This window comes from Sarcophilus harrisii, chromosome 3, assembly GCF_902635505.1.
Source record: "Sarcophilus harrisii chromosome 3, mSarHar1.11, whole genome shotgun sequence".
NCBI lineage: Eukaryota > Metazoa > Chordata > Mammalia > Dasyuromorphia > Dasyuridae > Sarcophilus > Sarcophilus harrisii.
This window is the reverse complement of record NC_045428.1, coordinates 201,096,639-201,118,676: the sequence shown is the minus strand read 5'-3', so window position 1 is coordinate 201,118,676 and position 22,038 is coordinate 201,096,639. Positions and strand designations below refer to the sequence as shown.

At 33.2% G+C, this 22,038-nt stretch overlaps 1 protein-coding gene across 3 annotated transcripts in view; it reads left to right on the top strand.

Moving 5' to 3' along the window:
- Positions 1-22,038, top strand: part of FRMPD4 (FERM and PDZ domain containing 4) — a 723,029-nt gene that overhangs the window by 279,278 nt on the left and 421,713 nt on the right. The window lies entirely within an intron of this gene.

Below are 22,038 nucleotides of genomic sequence, written 5' to 3'. Positions count from 1 at the left end.
ATGATGGAGTGAAAAGAGTTCAATCTCATGGATGAGATAGAAGAACTCAATTCAACTGAAATCACTCAGAAATGAAATGTCCTCCCAAACAAACTCTATTACAAAATAATAAATGGTTCATTTCAATCCAAAATTACGGGAATTCAGAGCAAAAAAAAAAAAGTTGTCACGTAGGTATCCAAATTCAAATTAAATGGTTGGCACCAGAAATAAATGAAAATTCAGATGAAGCAATGTTAGAAAGTTTGGAAGTTAAATAAGTATTAATTACTCTTAAAAACAACCACAATGACACACTACTGGACTGGTTCAGATCCTAGTAACTAGCTTTGACTGACTCTTTGAGTTTGTTTTGTTCCCTACCCCACCTCTCCAACTAAAATTCCTTTAATCAATTAGGTCTGCTTTGTCTGGAGGAACAGGAGTGACTTCTGTGCTTCCAGGCACTACACATTAGCTAACTCTTTTAATCTTACCTAGGAGAATTCCTCAGATCTTCAGCACAATAACTTCACATGCCACAGACCACAGCACAAGGAGAAGAGCAAAGGAAATAAACATAATATAAGAATATTTGAAGTTAATAGCATCTACACCAAAGAAGCTCAGATCAAATTAACCTATAAAGGCTATGTAATGAAAAATGAAGATGATAATTTGTTATTTGGTCAATTAGTTATGTCTGATTCTTTGTGACTAAACTAGAGATTTTCTTGGAAAAGATATTGAAGTGGTTTGCCATTTCCTTCTCCAGCTCATTTTACAGATGATGAAACTGAGGCAAACAAGGTTAAGTCATTTGCCCAGGGTCTCACTAAATGTTTGAGATCATATTTGAATTCAGTTCCTTCTGACACAGGCCTAGTGCTCTCTTGGTGTTTTTCTCTTCTTTAAAATAATAATAATAAGATGGTTCTCTCTGGGAGAGAGGTTTTCTCGGGGAGGTTTTTTGAAGGCAGCCTTGGTTTCAGTTACAAGTAAATAATTACTCCAAAATCGCAGTCAGCTGATAAAAATTCAGATCTTTTAATTGCATCCTTCAGTATAGCCCGGTTAGCTCAGTCCTATCTCTCTGCTTGGTTCCAAGAGCTCTTGCAGCTTTGTCCTTGGCTTCTGCCTCTGCTTTCTTCAGTCTCCAGCCAGCACCAAGTTGGAAGATGCAATCAATCTCTCTTGCTTCGAAGATAGGGCTTGTGGGCTTCCTCCCAGCGTGCTCCTCTCTGATCCCAGTCAATGTTCCGGAGAAATTCTTTTAAGCTCTAAGAGCTTCCTCCATATATATGATCTCCCAAAGGTTAACTCCTCCTTCTGGAGAGAATGGGATTCTGGGTTATCTCCCAGAGTGCTCTCTGGCCCTAAGAACTTCAGGGGAGGTGTGAATTCCAATATCTCTTTCTAAACCCTAAAATCTCCAAAACATGTGAACTCCAATGAGTACTTAAATATTTCTTGCTTCTATGAGTTCTCTAAAGGTGTGAACACAAGCATTATTGTCTATCAGTTGTACTTAGTACCTTGTTTCAAGTTCCGGCCCAAAACATCTCCTTCCAAGATCAAATCAATCATTGAACCATGCCAAATTAGATAATTATTGTCTCTATCAACTCTAATGGCTTAACAGTTTGTAAAGATTCCAACAGTGCTCTATGTACAGTAAGTAGATAGGAAGGTAGGTAGGTAGGCAAATGAATAAATACAGCCATCATCACACAGGAGACTGACTCTAAAGGACCCTTACTAACAGTTCCTTCTCTCTTTTTTAGTAATTTCCCATATTAAATTAAAAAATATTGTTTAAAAGTTAACAATTGTGCCAGAAGAGAGTACAAGCAAGCAATTAGTTACAAGAAGAACATAAAAAGAAAGGTTTTTCATTATAGAGAGAAGCATTCTCCTGTGCTGTTCGTGGGGTTGTTTGATTCTTTTAATTACAGTGTTAAGAACAAAACAAAGCAATAAAGGGAAAGAAACTATGATTTTTTCCCATCTATAAATTAGGGAGGAATGTCTAATATGATCAGCATATTTTTAGCTTTAACTTTTGCAAATGAAGTCTTCATAACTATTTTGCCATATTTCTGATAGCATCATAGACTTCTCTGTGGGGGTGAGAGTACATTAGACTTGGGTCTAAAATCATTTCAAGCAGACTGAGATGATTAAAGATAGCTCATTTCTATTACTGCATTCCCTCTAGGAAATTCTAAGACAGATAAATAATGTGAGCATGCTGGCCTTAAAGAGACACAAGGAAGCATAAAGGTGATTGATTATAAATTAAAATAAATCTAATTGAAAGAGTATAAGAAGCACTTTAATTTTGCATAATATTCCTGATTTTCTCAGTAATCACTCCACATATGTAGATTGCAACTCATCTCTACCATAGTAAGCAAGTTTCAGGATTTGTTTTGCTTCAAAAAATACACTGTCAAGACATTATCTTTCCGATAAGATTCCCAACTTACCTATACTGGTCTCTAAGACCCCAGGCTATTTTACTGCTTCATAGGAATCTCTCAGGGCTTGATCTTTCCAGCACAGATTTTGGAATATTTGAGTCATCTTTGCCGTACTATGAGGTATTGGAGTTGGACTTCTCTGAAGAAATGAAGGAAGGAGGTCAATTTAAAGTTATAAATCTTATAGTTGAATCACGCCTTTGTCACTTTGTGGTACAGTTTATAGAGTGCCAAGTCTGGAATATGGAAGATTTTTCCTCCTGAGTTAAATCTGGCTTCAGACATGTCTAGCTATATGACCTAGTCATATTACTTAACCCTGTTTGCCTCAGTTTCCTTATCTGTAAAACAAACTAGCTAGAGAAAGGGCAAAGTACTCCAGTATCTTTGCAAAGAAAACCCCAAATGGGGTCACAAAGAATCAGATGCGAATGAAAAACAAGAATTTGCCACTTTGTACTTCTGTGATCATGACCAATTCAATCAGTTTCTGGAACTATTTTCTTCTTTTATCTTTTATCAAATATAATATGTGTATATGTTTATATTCTCTCAGAGTTGGTATAAGAAGAATTATTTACAAATTATATTATTGAGATATAATATTATATATATTATAATATAATTTAATATTATATATATATATTTAATATTAAATTAATCCCTGTCCTTTCTCCCTCTAGTCCACTATCCTTTTCCTCTCTACATTCTGAAATAACAACTATGTGAAGATTAGGAAAGGCACTGCTATGCCACTAAATAAATATATATATATATATATATAAAAGATCCCTTAATGTAAAAAATTTAGTGTACCATGCATTTCTGACTTAGTGATACTGAAAATATTACTTGTTTGAAATTTAATGTAAAAGCTATAGAAAATAACTTGGTACATTGTGTGAGGTATTTATTATATTGAAAGATAGTTTAGTTAATAAAATAAAAACAAATTTCATTAGCCAATGATTTAACCTAAAGGGTAATCTAAGAAAAGAATAAAGAAGATACATAGTAAAATAATGATGATAAAAACAGTTATAATGATTATCATGTTTATATAGAATGTTGTGATTTTCTAAGTAATATATGCATAAATAATATGTATATACATAATATTGTCATTATATGATATATAATTATTGTTACATATTATGTAAGTATTTATAAAACATGTGTGTTACATATGTTTATATATCATATTAGATAGCTTTATTAATGGGAAGATAAATAAACAGATAACAGAAAGATAGATGATAGGAAATTGATAGATAATGGAGGGAGGGAGAGAGAGGAAAAGACAAAAAAAGAGGGAAAGAGGATAGAGATGGATAGAGAAATAGAGATATGGAAGGATAGATAGATATAAGGAGACAAAAAGACAGATAGTTAATAATAAATAGATGGATAGACAATAGATGGATATAGATGTGAAGGGGGGAAGGGGTAAATAGGTAGATAGATTGATAAATTCTTACAATCCTATGGGATTAGGAAAGCTGTTTGATATGATGGAATTACCTTTAGAGTCAGTGAACCTATGTTCAAATCCTGCCTTTGACACAAGTCATTTACCACCCAGCCTCTATTTATTTAAAAAACGAAGAAGTTAAATTAAATGGCCTGTGAAGTCTCTTCCAACTCTTGATATATCTTAAAATGTCTGTCCATATGCAGGTTACTATAAATTATCAATATCTATAGGGAGAATTAGCACAGATTATCCAATATAAATTAAACTAGAAGTCATTTCTATTTATCTTTTCATATTTAGAGCAAATAAACTCCAATATAAAATGGATTGTGTTTCAAGTTTATTTGCAAATTAACTGCTTGGAGCTTAAATTCTGCTTTTCCATAAAAACCATGGTTCAGATAATGTTTAGTAACTAATGCCAATAGAACTAATTTGTTAAATCTCCTAAATTCCACCAGGGCCTGAGCCCCTCTGAGCCTTGAATTATTAAAGTAGAAATGTACCCTGGAAGCCAGTGGAAGATGAATAACATGAAAGAGAATATATCTATAATCCTGTAATTTTAGCCAATGGTTTAACCTAGAGTGTTATTAACATTAATAATTGTTGAAAAATAATAAGTATTATCTATCTAAAACCTACAGCAAGTATCATTTGTAATGGAGAGAAGCTGAAACAAGGATGCTCATGATCACCATTATTATTCAATATTGTACTAGAAATATTGGCTTTAGCAAAAAGAAAGAAAAAGAAATTAAAGGAACTAGAATAGTCAATGAGGAAATAAAACTATATCACCTTTGAAAATGATATGATGATGTACTTAGAGAATCTTAGAAAATCATCTAAAAACCTATTGAAAACATTTCACAGCTTTAGCAAAGTTGCAGGATATAAAATAAACCCACATGAATCACCAGAATCTCTATATATTACTGACAAAGTCCATCAAAAAGAGATAGAGAAATTCCATTTAAAATTGCGTAGATAAAATAAAATACTTGGGGGTCTAACTGCCAAGAGAAACTCCAAAACTTTACAAATTACAAAATTACAAAACACTTCTCACACAAGTAAAGTCAGATTTAAACCATTTGAAAAATATCAATTGTTCATGGCTGGGCCAAGCTGATATTTTAAAAATGACAATTGTGCCCAAATTGATCTACTTTTTCAGTGCCACACCTATCAAAGTGCCAAAAAATTATTTTATAGAACTAGAAAAAATAGTAACAAAATTCATCTGGAAGAACAAAAGGTCAAAAATATCAAGGGAATTAATGAGAAAAAAAATACAAAGGATGGTAGCATAGCAGTACCAAATCTTAAACTATCTTATAAAGCAGCAGACATCAAAACCATTTGGTACTGAATAAAAATAAAGTGGTAGATCAGGGAATAGATTGGATACACGTGACACAATAATCAAGGCCTATAGCAATCTAGTATTCGATAAACCCCCAAACTCCAGCTTCTGGAATAAGAATTCACTATTTGACAAAAATTTCTGAGAAAATGGGAAAACAATGACAGAAATTCATCATAGACTTAACATCTCACATCCCATACCAAAATAAGGTCAAAATGGATAAATGATGATACCATAAACAAATTAAGAGAACAAGGAATACCTATCAGATCTTTGGGGAAGGGAGGAATTAATGACCAAAGAAGAACTAGAGAACATTGTGAAAGGTAAAATGGACAACTTTGATTATATTCAAACAAAACCAACAGAAACAAGTTTAAAAAAGAAGTACAAAGCTGGGAAAAATCTTTACAGTCAGTATTTCTGATAAAGGTCTCATTTCTAAAATATGTAAAGAATTGTATCCAATTTATAAGAATTCAAGTCATTTCCCAAATGATAAGTGGTCAACGGATATGAACAGACAATTTTCAGATGGCAATATTAAAGCCATTTATAGTTATGTAAAAAATGCTCCAAATCACTATTGATTAGAGAAATGCAAATTAAAATAACTTTGAGGTACCACCTCAAGATTCTCAGATTGGCTAAGATGACAGGAAAAGATAATGATAAATGTGAGAAAATTAAGACTCTAATGGATTGTTGATGGAATTGTGAAATGATCCAACCATTCTGAAGAGCAATCTGGAACTGTGACCACAGGGCTATCAAACTGTGCACCCTTTGACCCAGTAGCACCAATACTGGATCTGTATTCCAAGGAAATCACAAAGGAGGGGGGAAATCCACATGTGCAAAACTGTGTAGCAACTCTTTTTGTGGCAGCCAAGAATTGGAAAATGAATAGATGTCCATCAATTGTGGAATGGCTGAACAAGTTGTGGTATACAAAGGCAATGAAATATTATTGTTCTATAAAAAATGATGGACAAGCTGACTGTAGAAAGGCCTGCAACAATTTACATGAACTGATGCTGAGCAAAACAAACAGAACCAGGAATACATTGTACACAATAACAGTAAGAATGTGTGATGATCAACTATGAAAGATTTGCTTCTTCTCAGTGGTTCAGTGATCTGAATCAGTCACAATAGACTTTGGACAGAAAATGCCATCTGCATCCAGAAAAAACTAAGAAGGCTGAATACAAATCAAATACATGTTATGTTCACTTCTTTTTTCTGTTTTTAAAAATCTCTCCAGTGGTTTTTCCCTTTTGTTCTGATTTTTCTCTCCCAACTTGATTCACAAAATAATGTATGTTTAAAAAAAATCACAAAATTGAAGAAAGTAAAAATTTTCAAATTCTATGGAAAAGATAATATGTTATTTTAAAACATATTATTAATGAAATTTACACTTATATGATTTTATGAATTTGTATAATAGATTTTACATTACTGATTCAGTACACCTGAGCAAACATTCAGATTATTTTGCATTTCTTAAACATACAAATCAACAACAAAAAGGATAATCTTCAGGGGGAAAAAAAAGCAAGAGTTCAGTGTACCCTACTTTAGAAAATCCACACATCAGTAAATATGCTAGCTTGAAATTCCACCCTCATATGTCTGGGGACTTGCTTTTGGAACTGAAAACACCAAATTTTAATCTTGTCTAAATCTCTTCTTTGCACTGTGGTCTTTACAAAGCTTTCTGTCTCGAGTACATGTCATTTGGGAATTATGGATGATCATTCTGGCCTAACTCAAAAGATTTGAGTATTTGCTACAAGATCTAAAAATAATCAGTAAGGAGAAAGGAAGCTTGCAATAAAGTTTGATGGATTACCATTCATTGTAATGTCTAGGCTTTCTAGTACAGTCTTTTTTATTCAAATAAATAAAATGTAAATATTCAAATTTCATGCTTGATGCTTAGTTTTTATTTTAGGGATTTTAGGGTCAGGGGAACTACAATTGTGTATTCAGGTGCGTCTGACTCTTCATGATTCCATTTGGGATTTTCTGGAGAAAGATGCATTTCTTTCTCCAGCTCATTCTATAAATGAATAAACTGAGGCAAACAAGGTTAAATAATTTGCTTAGGGTCATGCAGCAAGTAATTGTCTAAGGTTGGATTTGAACTCAGATCCTTCTGACTCTATCCTCTCTCTGCACCACCTAGCGGCTCCAATACAAGCATATCAATAATTAAACTCTAGGGTCTTTAGTCTTTTATATTTCACTAGTGTGTAAGAAACAATGCTTTGTGACATTTCCCTCTTCCTTCTTCCTCTATTCCTACATTTCTTCTTCTGACCTTGCCTTCTCCCCTTCTCCTTTTCCCCTAATAACCTCACTTGTTAAAGTGCCTTTAAGATCATATGAAACAAAGATCAGTTGAAAATAAACATGTTTATCCAAAAGAAAAAAAAAAAAAAGATGTAGACATGCCATTATAGTCCACTAAGTAAAGGATGGTCTAGTAGAAGATGGATGGGTTTCTGCTTGTTCTTAGAGGACATAAGCACAAAGAATGATTAAACATTAATGAGAGGCAAATTTAAGCTTGAAATATAAATAAAATTTGTATCAATTAGTGATATACAAAACTGAAATATGATGAGTCGTCCCTCATTGCAGAGTACCTGTCATCACAGTGCTTACTATTTAATAGATGCTTAATAATTGTTTATTGATGGGTAGATGCTACTTATTAAAGGTATTCCTGTCCATCTATGAATTAGGCTAGATGGACCCTGAAGACAATTTCACTTTTAAGATCTGTGATCCTGTGCCTGTTATGAGGTCTAAAGAAATTTGATATGAATTTTGAAAAGCATTATTCTTGTGAAAATTGAAGCCAAATACTTTGCAAATACTCAAAGAGATGAAGTTTTAATATTTACTTTAAATCAATTTCTTTTCCTTTGTGTAAGATTTTCTCAGTAGTCCAATTAAAATTTTTTTTAGGGTTTTTGATCAGTTAGATATTCTTTAAGAAAAATTTAGCTCTCCTTTCAAATGTGTTTTTGCATTCCATGTTCCATACCAAGTTCTCTTTCTTAAAACAAAATAGCCTAATTTAAAGTTCTTTTGCTATATGACTAATCTGTGTGATTCCACTCACATGGACATTTAATTATCTATCACCACGGCTTATAATTTAACTATTTTTTGAGTCACGTGTTCTGTCTCTCCAACTAAACTGTAAGCTCTTTGAAGACAAGAATTAGGTCATGTATACTTTTCTACAGTTTGGAATCTTTGTCTAATGCAGTTCTGGACACATAGTAATTGTACAGAATGTATTTGCTGCATTTAATCAAGAATGTGACAGTAGAAACAATCTATAAAATTAATTGTTCACTGTGTCTAACAAGAATTCATTTGTGTTCCCTTGGCTAAAATGTACTTTGAAAAATGCCTATCTGTAATAGATTAAAAAGGGATTCAAGATCTTTTTTATTTACTATTTTAAAGCCCTCTTATTTGTATAAACCTGTTATAAAAGAGATTTCAGAATTTTATAGATTTTAAAGGGGAAGATGGGGGAGAAGGAACAGAGAGATTAATGTATTTACTATAGATTGAGTGCTCCCTTTCCTCCGCCTGCCTCCTTACTCTATAATTGAAGTGGAGAAGAGAAGAGGGAAATGACACAAATCAGAATCATGACATTTAAGGTCCTTGCATTGTCAAAAAGAGAGAAATTGTCTTCTCTAGGGGTAATGTTCCTGACAGAAGTTTACTGCCATCTAAAGACATTTATGAATAATGAGTCCATATCATGATGTATTGTCCTTTCAGAAAATATTGGGTTTCAGTAATGACTTGAAGCAAGTTAGGAAAGGAACATTTTTGGTTATTATCTATATTTGTTCAAGCTTGCAAGAAACCATATTATCATGCTACAAAATAACTATAGAATTTCACTCCTAGAAAGGAATGGTGAAAGACACATTCTTTTTTCCTTCTTTTTGTTGATAAAGAAATTGATTCTGAGGGAAACTGAGTGATTTAACTAAGGTCACAAAGCTACCTGGTACATAAATAGAACTAGAACCCAGATTCTATATAATTATCTCTAGATTAAAACCTAGCTATGTATTGGAGGTGCTACATGGTGCAGTGGGTAGAGTATTGGATTTAGAATAAGGAAGACCCGAGTCCAAATCTTACCTTGAGCACTTGAAAACTGAATCGTCCTGGGTAATTCATTTAAACTTTTTAACCTTGTTTGCTTATATGTAACAGGAGAATAATAAAAAGTACTTACCAACAGAGGATCAAGTTTGATAATATATGTAAAGTATTTTGCCAGTTAAAGGCCTATATAAATTCTATTATTATTACTACATTTCCTTGAAGTTTTCTTTGACTACTCATGATAAAAGTGACATGAAAAAGTCATATTCCTATTCTTCATTCCCTATTTCTCAGTTCTGTTTTCCATGGAAAACAAGTAGTAATGTGGCTGGAATTTTGGGGTATTCTCATATTAGAAACATCCTGAAATTCCTCTTTCTCCTCCCAATAGAGCTCACTAATTTCAGTAAGGTCTTTTTATTTGATTTGTCCCCAGGTTCCAAATAATGACACAATGTATTATAGAAGAGTCATACTCATCCAGTGTCGGACAGAAACACTCAATCTGTTTATTGACAGAAAGAACCCTCTTGTTCTGGCACAAGGCAGAAATAGTCCTACAAGAAGGGAAATTTTTTCCATTATCAGTAAGAAAAACTTGGGGGCTAACAGCAGGTATGAGTGATAGTCATGTTCTTGGTAAAGTAAATTTAAAAAGCAATGAACATGAAACAACAGTGATTAAGGCTCACTCAAGGTTTTTTTGTTTGTTTGTTTGTTTTTTTTCCCCTAAACTGCCCTTTCTAAATTGGCCTTTTTTCTGAAAGCGCCTAAATTTTAAAAACTTAGGCATTCTCCTCTTATATTGTTTTATATTCTGAACATTTTGGATGAATATAATTTTAAAATAAAATAACAAAAGGACTTTCAGCAAAATGGGCGAATAATTCTCTTTTATCACTTAAGATAACTAGAAGTAACCTAAAAAGTTAAAATAACATTTAAAACATAAAAGATGAAAAGAGAGTTCTTACAAAGAAATCTCTGCAGAAACATCAGCAAAGGACATGAGGGAATGAGAAAAAAAAACACTCCTAAAATATGAAGAAACACTTGGGCTAAGAGAAATCTATAACAAATATTGAATGTACACAAGATCCCTGTGAATGATTTAAAGTTAAAGAGTGGAAATTAGAACTTTTAATAAACAAGTTGAAAAAAAGAATTGATAAGACATTAGCAAATCATAGATACCTGGTTTGGGGTAAAAAAAAAAAAAACCAAAGTAACTAAAAATTTCAATAATACAAGAGTTTTTTTTTTTAAAGGAAAACCAGAAAATAAGAAGTGTGGGACAACATAAAATAATAAAAAAAAAGAATCATGTTTAATTTTCTAAATAATGCAAGGGGGGAGTCAAATAGTACAATTCTGGATATATTAAGAGAAAGTTGTCACTAAGTATTAGAATCAAAAGCTAGAGATAATACATGAATACCACTAACCAGAAACCTGGAAATTAATTCATTCATTAATGTAATGATCAAGTTGTAAACCCCTCAGGTCAAAAAAAATATTGAAGGTAGTCAGAAAAAGACAGATAAAGTTTCAAGGTGCTTCAGTAAGAGTGAAACAAAATAAAACTACTCCATGGCAATCAGAAAGAGAAGAAAAGATTATAATATAAAAAGAAAGGAATGGTAAATATTTTTCATCAAGAATATCTTGAGAAGTTAAGCATAATCCCATTGTTTTAGAGCCGTGTTTGAATGAAGTTTTAACTAGATCATAGAATCATAAATTGAAGGGCCTTGATAATTCATCAAATCCAGAGTAAATTAAGAATCAGAGAATGAAAGTTGTTTGCCTAAGACCAGACTGACAGTAGGGTAGCTAAGTGGGACAATGACTAGAGTGCCTTGCCTAGAGTCAGAAAGACTTCTTCCTAAATTCAAACCTGACTGCAGATATTTACTAACTATTATGTGATGTAGAAACCCTTAATCAGCTCATCTTCTCTAAGATTATCTTGATTAGAATATTTTTAGACAATTCTGGGACCTGGTCAATTCACCTGATTCCTCCTTGATCTTTCCCTGATCTCTCCCTGATTCCTCACTTTATTCCCTAGATCCTGCCTCTATTTCCCTCTCCTTCCCTGATGCCTTAAAAATTATGTTTCCCCTAAAGCAAATTGCTCATAATGAATTATACCTAATCTTATTTGTTGGAGCCTGTGTGCTATTCATATAATAAAATAGCAAATCTCTGTTACCTATGATGGATGTCTGACAATTTATTTATATCAGGAATCAAATATCTACTATACTGTTTTAATAATATTCTTTTACAATTATGTTCTTCCAAATCTATTTCACAGTTCCACTTCATATTACCACTTCTGGTACCTTTAATACCACTTCAGCTATAAGACTCTGGGCAATTCATTTAGTCCTGTTTGCCTCAGTTTCTTCATCTGTAAAATTAACTTGAGATGGCAATGACAAACTACTCCAGTATCTCTATCAAGAAAACTCCAAATGGGGTCATGAAGACTCAATCAAACCTGAAAAATGACTGAACAACATACAACCAATGGCAGACTCAATTGCTGTTAAACCAAATCTAGTCCTCTTTCCATTATACAATTTGATTTTTAAGCCTTCTCTATGAGATTATTGAAGTTTGGCAGAGTCTTTCAAATAAACATTGTCAGTGAATGAAAGGAACCTAAAAAAAAATAAACAAGTCTAAATGGCTCAAAGGGTTAGGTAGTAATCCAGTGCTTTAAAAGACTTGTTTTTTGGTAGACTTATTTTGGCAGAGCCACTAAAGGAAAAAAGAGAGACAAGTTCTGAAATGGAATACTCAAAAAAAATACTCTAGGGAAGAAGGGGAAAAAATAGAAGGAAATCAATATTTCTTGAAATCAGGGTGCCATCCTTTAAAATCAATCAAAGCGAGGTATGGAGTAAAGCAAGTGATTTCATGAATTATCTTACTTAGGGGAGGTAAAGGAAAGGTAAACAAAGATAATAATAATAATAATAATAATAGAATGATATGAACAAAAGGAATTAGGGATAAAGATGAGGAGTGACTGAATCAAATCAAGTAGGTAATGACATCATGAAAATAAACCCTATGTGTCAAAGATTGATTACAAATCAAAAAGGAAAAAAAAAATAGATAAAATTCAGTGATTTACCTATGGGCTGAGAGGGTAGGGGACAAGGAAAAAGAATTAAAATTGCAATTAGATTGTTCCATGAATACAAACTTCAATACATTAATGTTCATCTCTTTCTATTTGTCTCTCTTTGTATTTCCCACAAATGACAATCATAACTGATGTGTTTGAGGTTTATTGGGTTCCTGGTTATTCTCTGCCTTAGTTGAGAAGGAGAGAGAAATATTGGAATGTTCATTTCTTGTATTTTGCCAAGGGGAAAACCAAAGGGTTTTGAGTACCAAAAGATGTGTTTAGGAGAACAATTGACATCAGACATTAGAGTTCAATCATGTGAGGAATTCACAATGACCATTCTCTTTATTTAGGAGAAGACATTATAGACAAAACTAAGAGGTACAATGAACACCAGGAATAGTGAATATGAAATATATTTGGAAGATTACCAAGAAAGGGGTTTGGAAGATCCATTAAAGAAATTGCAATGAGGTAGCAGTAGTCCATTGACTGGCAAATAAATTTAGCACCTTAAAAGAATTAATTATCTATAAGAAGAAAGATAACATGAGGCATGGCAGTGGGGTGAAGACACAACAAGACAGAGTGCTATAGCTGACAACCCAAAAAAGGATTTAGCAAATATGGCATGAGTCATGTTTAGATTTATAGGGGAAATTAAGCGTGGAGGGGTGGGGAGTGGAATAATTTGACTTTCTTTTGGATACAGTAAAGTGGGGTTACACAAGATCTCCTCAGGGGTAGAACTTTAAGGATGAGCTATTTCTCATCAGTATCCAAACATCACAGCTTGCCTCAAGCAGTAATTTTATGAGAAATTCAGGCCTCTGCCAACTCTACTTAGTGACCCAGGACTTCAGCAATAACTATATATGTCAGTGGAATGTGTTCCTCTATAAAATGTCAATACTAAATATATAAGCACCAAATTGTAGAAAACATTTGAGAACTTAAAAAGACAGGTGAATGGAATTACAAATAGGCATAGTTGGACAATTAGGAAGGTGGCTGCAATGTTCTTCTTTTATAGTTCAATAATTAAAAAAAATGAACAAGAATGAAATTAAAATTTAAATATAATGTTAGGAAAGCCAAATATAATAAAAAATAATTATTGAATAAGAAACTTAAAATAGTTTAATTTTTAGCATCTTTTGATACCCTTACATCTTATATTACTATGTGTTTCAAAATGGATCAAAATATGAGAAGCCTCAGCATGTATTAAAATGAGGTAAGTAATGGAAAGCTATATATTTCATAATTAGAATAGAGAAGAATCAAAAACTCATCATTGATTAGGAGTGAAAATAAAAGAACCAAGAGGAAATTTTAATTAATATTAGAAGAAAATATTTGGAAAAATATTTACATTACATAATGCTAATAAACATATGACATCCACAATCTATACAGAATGGACATATCTATCTAAGGATATTAGGGAATTCAAAAAAAGTGTGCTAATTTTATAAATTCTCCAGTCACATATTCGGAAGGTATTTTCAAACTCATATAGTTCAGTTTTTACTAAATAAGAATCCCTCCTAAAACAGCATACTCAATATATGGTCATCCAATCTCTGTAGGAGGTCTCCCAATTAAGGGGAAACCACTACTGTTTGCCTCAGTTTCCTCATCTATAAAATGAGATGGAGAAGAAAATGGCAAACCACTCCAGTATCTTTGTCAAGGAAAACCCAAATGGGGCCATGAAGAGTAGAACATGAAAAATAATTGAAAAAACAATTTCAATAAAATAATATTCCTTTGTAACTCTCTATATTTTATTTTTGAAAATATTATTCTCCAAAGGGATACATATGGTTCACCAGATTGTTAAATAGGTCCATGACACAAATAGAGTTAAGAACTTATGTTTTAGAACATGTGCAAGAATATTAATGATGGTGGTCCATTAATAACATCAAGCTTATAGTAATAATGCCAGTTGGTCTAAAATGGAATGAAACTAAGATAATTATATCAATTTGGAAATAAGATTTAATCATTATGCTTTTTGTCTGAACATCTAAGATCCCTATGATTGATGAAATTGCAAAATGAGAGTATAAATTGTTCCTTCTTAAAGGAGTTAGAGATATTTCTGTATTCTGAATAAGAACAATGGGGAGGGATGAAATTTAAATGAAGTTTATTAAAAACTTGATTAATGTTCAGTACCCTTTGAAACCTGAATGAAACCCTTACTCTTATTCCTGCTCCACACATCTTTCCTGTCTTTAGTGATAGATATTGAAAATTGCTTTACCAAAGAAAAACTTCCAGGTGCTAACTCTGGTCAATATATTTTAGAGACAGGATGTTAATTTCTGGTCTAATTTCTCGCTTACTGAAAGATTTGACTGCTGTTTTGGAGTTTACTAACAATTAAATAGTCAGGCTGTCATTCTCCAATTGATAAATGGTAAAAGAATATGAACAGACAATTCTTAGACGAAGAAATTAAAACTATTTCTAGCCATATGAAAATATGCTTCAAATCATTATTAATCAGAGAAATGCAAATTAAGACAACTCGGAGATACCACTACACAGACTAGAATGACAGGGAAAGATAACTCGGAATGTTGGAGGGGATGTGGGAAAACAGGAACCCTGATATATTGTTGGTGGAATTGTGAACACATCCAGCCATTCTGGAGAGCAATTTGGAACTATGTTCAAAAAGTTATCAAACTGTGCATACCATTTGACCCAGCAGTGTTACTACTGGGCTTATGGAGATACTAAAGAAGGGAAAGGGACCTGCATGTGCCAAAATGTTTGTGGCAACCCTATTTGTGGTGGCTAGAAGCTGGAAAATGAATGGATGCCCTTCAATTGGAGAATGGTTGGGTAAATTGTGGTATATGAATGTTATGGAATATTATTGTTCTGTAAGAAATGACCAGCAGGATGAATACAGAGAGGATTGGCAAGACTTACGTGAACTGATGCTGAGTGAAATGAGCAGAACCAGGAGATCATTATATACCTCAACAACGATACTGTATAAGGATGTATTCTGATGGAAGTGGATTTCTTCGACAAAGAGACCTAACTCAGTTTCAATTGATCATTGATGCACAGAAGCAGCTATACCCAAAGAAAGAACACTGGGAAATTAATGCAAACTGCTTGAATTTTTGTTTTTCTTCCTGGGTTATTTCTACCTTCTGAATCCAATTCTCCCTGAGCAATAAGAGAACTGTTCGGTTCTGCACACATATATTGTATCCAAGATCTACTGTAACCTATTTAACATGTATAGGACTGCTTGCCATCTGGGAGAGGGGGTGGAGGAAGGAAGGGAAAAAATCAGAACAGAAGTGAGTGCAAGGGATAATGTTGTAAAAAATTACCCTGGCATGGGTTCTGTCAATAAAAAGTTATTTAAAAAAATAGGTAGGCTGTGAGCAACCCCTTTTGTGGGTATCCTGAGTGTGATAGCTGTGGTGCCAGTACAGCTAAGTCATTTGTTATATTGATTAGATGGAACTTGAAGCTAACTGAAGGAAAAAAACTGCAATTCTTGTTTACATCTCTGTGTTTTCAGCCAAAGTGCTGAACCATGACAAATATATGATGCAGAATGTTTCCTTATAAAGATTGAGGGAAGTAATCTTCTGAAGAGAGTGAAGTTTATTTAACACAATACTACAGAAAAAGATGTCAGAGTTCATCCAGCTAGACTGACATTCCCAGGCTACAGCAGATGAGGGTTTCTAGGGCCATGTGAAGCTTAGTTTTAGAGCATTGTCACATCCGAAGCATAAAATTTACTACTTATTAAGGGTGTGTGTTGACAGATTAAACTAACAGGCATCTGTTGATGTAGGTGTTGGACGATGACCAACAACCATTAGAGTCTCCATCTGCATGTGTGATGCATAATGTAGAAGTATTCAAAGCTCTATTGACAAACATGCAATCAAGCTAATTAGTCGCTGGGGGCTTCTCTGGGCCCCTAGGGAGCTATGCACCTGCTTTGGAGGCCTACAGAAAACTCTGCACAAGGGTGGTATGACTTTGGGAGATGAACCGAAGGTCCTTTATGGAAGAAAAATCATGAAATGGGGTATTTACTTATAATAATTATTATTATTGCTATAAAGATGATATGGTTATAAACTTTCTATTTCAATATTGTTAGAAGGAAAATAGACTAGAACAAGAATAGACAGAGCAAATAAGTACAAGTCTCCTATTCATTCATTGGTTCTGAAAATAAAGGGGAGATGATTGTAAGGATAGAAATCTACCTCACAACCATATGTCAATGATGACATAGTTATTTTAAATTAGGAATTTAATAATGATAACCCACATTTTTATAGCTCTTGATGATTTCAAAACATTTTCCCCAAACAATTCTATATTGCTGTGGTGGTTCAGTCTTTTCAATTGTGTCCAATTCTTTGTGACCCTATTTGGGACTTTTTTGGCAAAAATACTATAGTAGTTTGTAATTTTCTTCTCCATCTTATTTTATAGATGAGGAAACTGAGGCAAACAGTTAAATGAGTTGAACAAGGTCATACAGTTAGTACGTGTCTGAGACTGGATTTGAAGTTATGGTCTTCCTGATCATAGCCCAATGTTCTTTCCACTGTACCACTTAGCTGTCCTAAGAATCCTGTCAGGTAGTAATAACTGATATTTATATAATGCTTTTATATTTACAAAGCACTTTATATACATCATCTCAATAGAGTGTCACAAGAAACTGTCATGAGATTTGGACTAAATGACCTGTAAGATCTTTTCTAGCTTTAAATATATTAGTCTATGTACAAATCTTTTATTATTAGTGCTATTTTACAGATAAGGAAACTGGCACACTGATTAAGTAATCTATACATATGCATATAGCTAGTGAGTGTCAGAGGCAGGACTTAAATTTGGGTCTTCCTCTATCAAACACACCATTCACTATGCCCAATCTGCCTCCCTAAGTGTCCCCTTTTTATGACCAAAAGTCAGGGTAATTATGACTTAAGTAATTTTCAGGGTCAAGACTTGAATCTAACTGCTGAAACCAAATTCAATTTCTTTATACTATATTAGAATGACCTCTTAAAGGCAGTCAGTTATACATTATTCATTTTAGCATTTGACAAAGCCCTACAATAATCATCACCAGCCTATCTTTAAATGTAATCTCAATCTCTCTTTCTCTCTCTCTCTCTCTCTCTCTCTCTCTCTCTCTCTTTCTCTCTCTCTCTCTTTCTCTTGGTGTGTGTAGTAACATTTGGATACCTAGCATTTATCAGAATTATATGAACCAGTAAATTTTACACATTCACAATGCTATTAGAAAGTTATTATAAAAAGAAATGTAATTATGTTGAATATAGTTTCTATGTTAAATGCATTTAAATAAAAAAAATTAAAAGACCCCATGCTTAAAACCCATGGCTTTCTCACTTTTAAAGGATAATAGTCATTCATTGGTCTTAGGAACCAAAAATTTTGGTGCAATTACAAATAAAAGTAATTAATTATTTATTAAATTCTTCACTCCTATTATCCATTAGTATACTTACCTTTCCCCTACTCATTGAAAATTAGCTATCTTTGCTAGGTATACATTATGATTTTATTAAGCAGGATATTTCTTGATTTGAATTCCCCATGTCCCAATCATACCAGCTAGCAGAATTTTCTTGCATTGTATGACAGGTTATACTGCACGACCTCTAAAGTTCTGTCTGAAGAAATTTAGGTTATCATATAAGAAAATAATCAAGGAATTCTGCTGATTCATGACCAAGGAATCAGGACTTAGAATTCCCTCACAGTAAATAGCTCCTTATTGAGTCCTTGAGAATCTGAATCTCCTAAAGTTTTCCATATTCAGAGTCCTGAGTGTATATTTAAACTTAAGCAAAATGATAAAAAAAAAAATGATGGGACATTTTTCTCTTATTGTCAATGAGCATTTTCAACTATTTTTTCTCAATTCAAAACTTTTCTAAATATTCACAACTAAACTAAATATATGAAACAGTTAAGAAAATGACTTTCTTCCAGTACCTCTAAGGCTAACAAAAAAATGGTTCCATTTGCTAGTATATGGAAGCACTGTGATTAAAGAAACAAAATAAAATGAAAATTTCAGGAATACAGTGGAAAAAAGCAGAGGGCTCTGCCTTACCATTAGTTAATGGCATCTGGGTGATCTTGAGCAAACCACATCAACTATGTCTGCACTGGTTTTTAAAAATGTAATACAGGCTATCTAAATCTCGTTTTATTTTTAATCATATTTTGATAAATAAAATGAAATAATTGAACCAGACTATTTCATCTAAGACTCATTTTAGCTTTCTTTAATCACTCTGATCAATAAAATGAAGTGTTTGAACCAGTTTATTTCTAAGTATCCTTTACTTCTAAAACACTGTCTTTCTTTTTTCTTTTCTTTTCTTTTTTGCTGAGGCAATTGGGGTTAAGTGACTTGCCCAGGGTCACACACAGCTAGGAAGTATTAAGAGGCTGGATTTGAACTCTGGTCATCCTGATTTCAGGACCAGCACTCTATCTACTGCACCATCTAGCTGCCCCAACACTGTCCTTCTTTATGGAAAATTCTAAAACCATGAGAGAAGAAAAACAACGAAGCATTGCAACAACTTAAAAGGTTTCCAAGTTAGTGAGCAGAAGTTTCACCATGCTGCCTTTCTAGGGATAGGTCAGTCCTACAGAGCTTTGGGGAAATAATATATCAGTCACAGTCTTAATCAAAGCAAGCACATCAAAAACCTATGTCAGGGTTCTGAATTATTTTATTGGGTTCATTGACTAGGTGGAACACTAAAGTCCCCAGTGATCATGAGCTCTTTCAGCAAGAAAGCTGGCAAAGAATGATCTGGTTTTAGGTATAAATGGAAGAAGAAATTTGTTTTTGGTGTCATTGCCCAATAATAGTTCTGAAATCATTCACCCAAAAATCATTTGGTATGTGTCTGCTATGGTCCAGCCACTATGCTTGGCTCTCAGCATACAAAGTGGGAAAGGGAATAACATCTCCCCTTGAGTTGCATACAATGCCTATACCTTTTTTTTAGAGGAAGTTATCTGCTAAACTGTTTATTAATTTCAGTTGTGTCCAACTTTTTGTAACCATATTTGAGCTTTTTTGTCAAGGATGATGAAGTGCCATTCCTTCTCCAGTTTACAGATGAAAAAACTGAAGCAAGCAGGATTTAGTGACTACTCCAAAGTCAGATGGTTAATAACCATCTGAGGCTGGATTTGAACTCAGGAGGATGAATCTTTCTCAGATCAGGCATTCTATTCATCCACCTCACAGTTGTTGGAGTTCTCAAAGACTGGTTGTCATAAAATGGATTTATATTTCTGGTGCATTAGAGAACCAATAAGATTGCTTCTAATTCTAAGATTCTATGGTTTTTGAGCTGTAAAGATCCTAACAAATTATTTAATCCCACTTTTAGTACAGGGGTATATTTGGGCCAGTTTGGACTAGTTATAGAGAACCCAGCTGATTATTAAATTTTTAGGGCTAGCATTTACTTTTTATAATTCAGCAAATGTTATACATAAAGCTTGATTTATTATTTTGTTGGTCTTATGAACCAGTAGTCAGCAAACAAGGCCCATATGGGCCAATTCCAGCTGATGCTTGTTTTTGTCTAGCCTAGGTTTTTTAAATGGTTTTTAAATTTTAAAATAAAGTTTTATTGTATTTAAAAATGTAAAACACCCTTAACTTATTGTCCATACAAAAAACAGACTGCTAGCAAGGTAGATTCTAGTCAAGACTTGAGAAAGTGATACACAAATTTTTAATAATTATGGTTGTTATTTTTTTGTTGTTGTACCTTAGAGAACTGTTTGTAAAAAAAAATGACTAGCATATTCCTGTCCTAGTGCAATCCCCCCAAAAAGTGAAAATAATTAGTAGTAATGTATTAAAAATATAGTAATGTAAAATTAATAGTAATGTAGTAGTGATAGAGCAAAAAAAAATTATAGGTGGCAGTAGGAAGAGAAAGGATGAGAGAATTGTCAGTGTCAAATGTTTGAAATTTCTTTTTTATTGGACATCCTATTTTCTCATGGACAATTAAATTATGAAAGATAAATCATCATCTTGCAGTCATCCCACTGAGATTTTCCAAACTTAAAAATGTGAGTCCTCAGACAACAAGAAGTCACTGGGTCATAATTAAATTTGTTTTATTTTACTGTGTTTTTAAATTTGGTGCCATTTATTAGAACTCAAGTTCCACTGACATAGCATTTAAATCCTATTCACTCACAAATTGACATCACCCACATGATGGCACAAAAAGAATGTAAAAATCTCAAAAGGTTAGACTAAAGTAGTTGTACTTTGATAATCAGTATTGTTGTTCAGTAGTTTTAGTCATGTCTGACCCTTCATTACTCCATTTAGGATTTTCTTGGCAATGATACTAGAGAAGTTTGCCATTTCTTTCTCTAACTCATTTTATAGATAAGAAAACTGAGACAAAGAGAGTTAAGAGAATTGCCCATAATCTCAATTTAGTAAATGTCTGAGGTCATATTTGACCAAGAAGATGCTGTGTAATCAGTAGATCATCGCTAAAGAGCACTGAACAGAAATCTGGCATAGTGCAACAAGACTAGTAAAAGAGAGATTGGAGGGAGGGATGAATTTGAGGTGGTGAAATGGTTTTGGAACTGGGCAGGTGGTAACAAGGGCTTGTACTAATGGGAAGAAAGATGGGTGCTAGAAGTGAGGGAGAATAAAGATTAAAGTTTTGCTCATTAATGGTACATATATTTAACATGTATTGGTCAACCTGCCATCTGGGCAAGGGGATGGAGGGAAGGAAGGGAAAAATTGGAACAAAAGGTTTGGCAGTTGTCAATGCTGTAAAGTTACCCATGCATATAACTTGTAAATAAAAAGCTATTTAAAAAATAATGGTATATTTGTCAGAATTAAGAGGATTAAGTTCAAGGCCAATTTTGGGGGCTCAAAGTATTGAGAATATAAATTCTCTAGAGAGAGAGAAATTTGGAAATTAACCACATGGAGGTTATAGATGAAACAAAACAACTGGAAAATTACTGAGGGAAAGAGTATATACAGAGAAGATAGCTGCAAAGAGATTATGTAGACTGAACTCTGAGCAATACATACATTCAATTGTCAAGAAAATGTGCCAAGTATGAGATTCACTGAGGAAGGGAACAGCAGTTAGGTAAGAGACAAATTGCAAGTGTGATGTCTCAGAAGTCAAAAAGAAACTTTCAAGAAGAATTTTAATAGTGTTTAATGTGTCAGAGTGATCAAGAAGAAAGAATAATTGGTTTCTCAGAAGAGAAGTTTGGAGAGTTAGAAGCCATATTAAAAGGATTTTATCTATGGATGGTGAGAAAGGGGAAGCATTCATATTGGTCT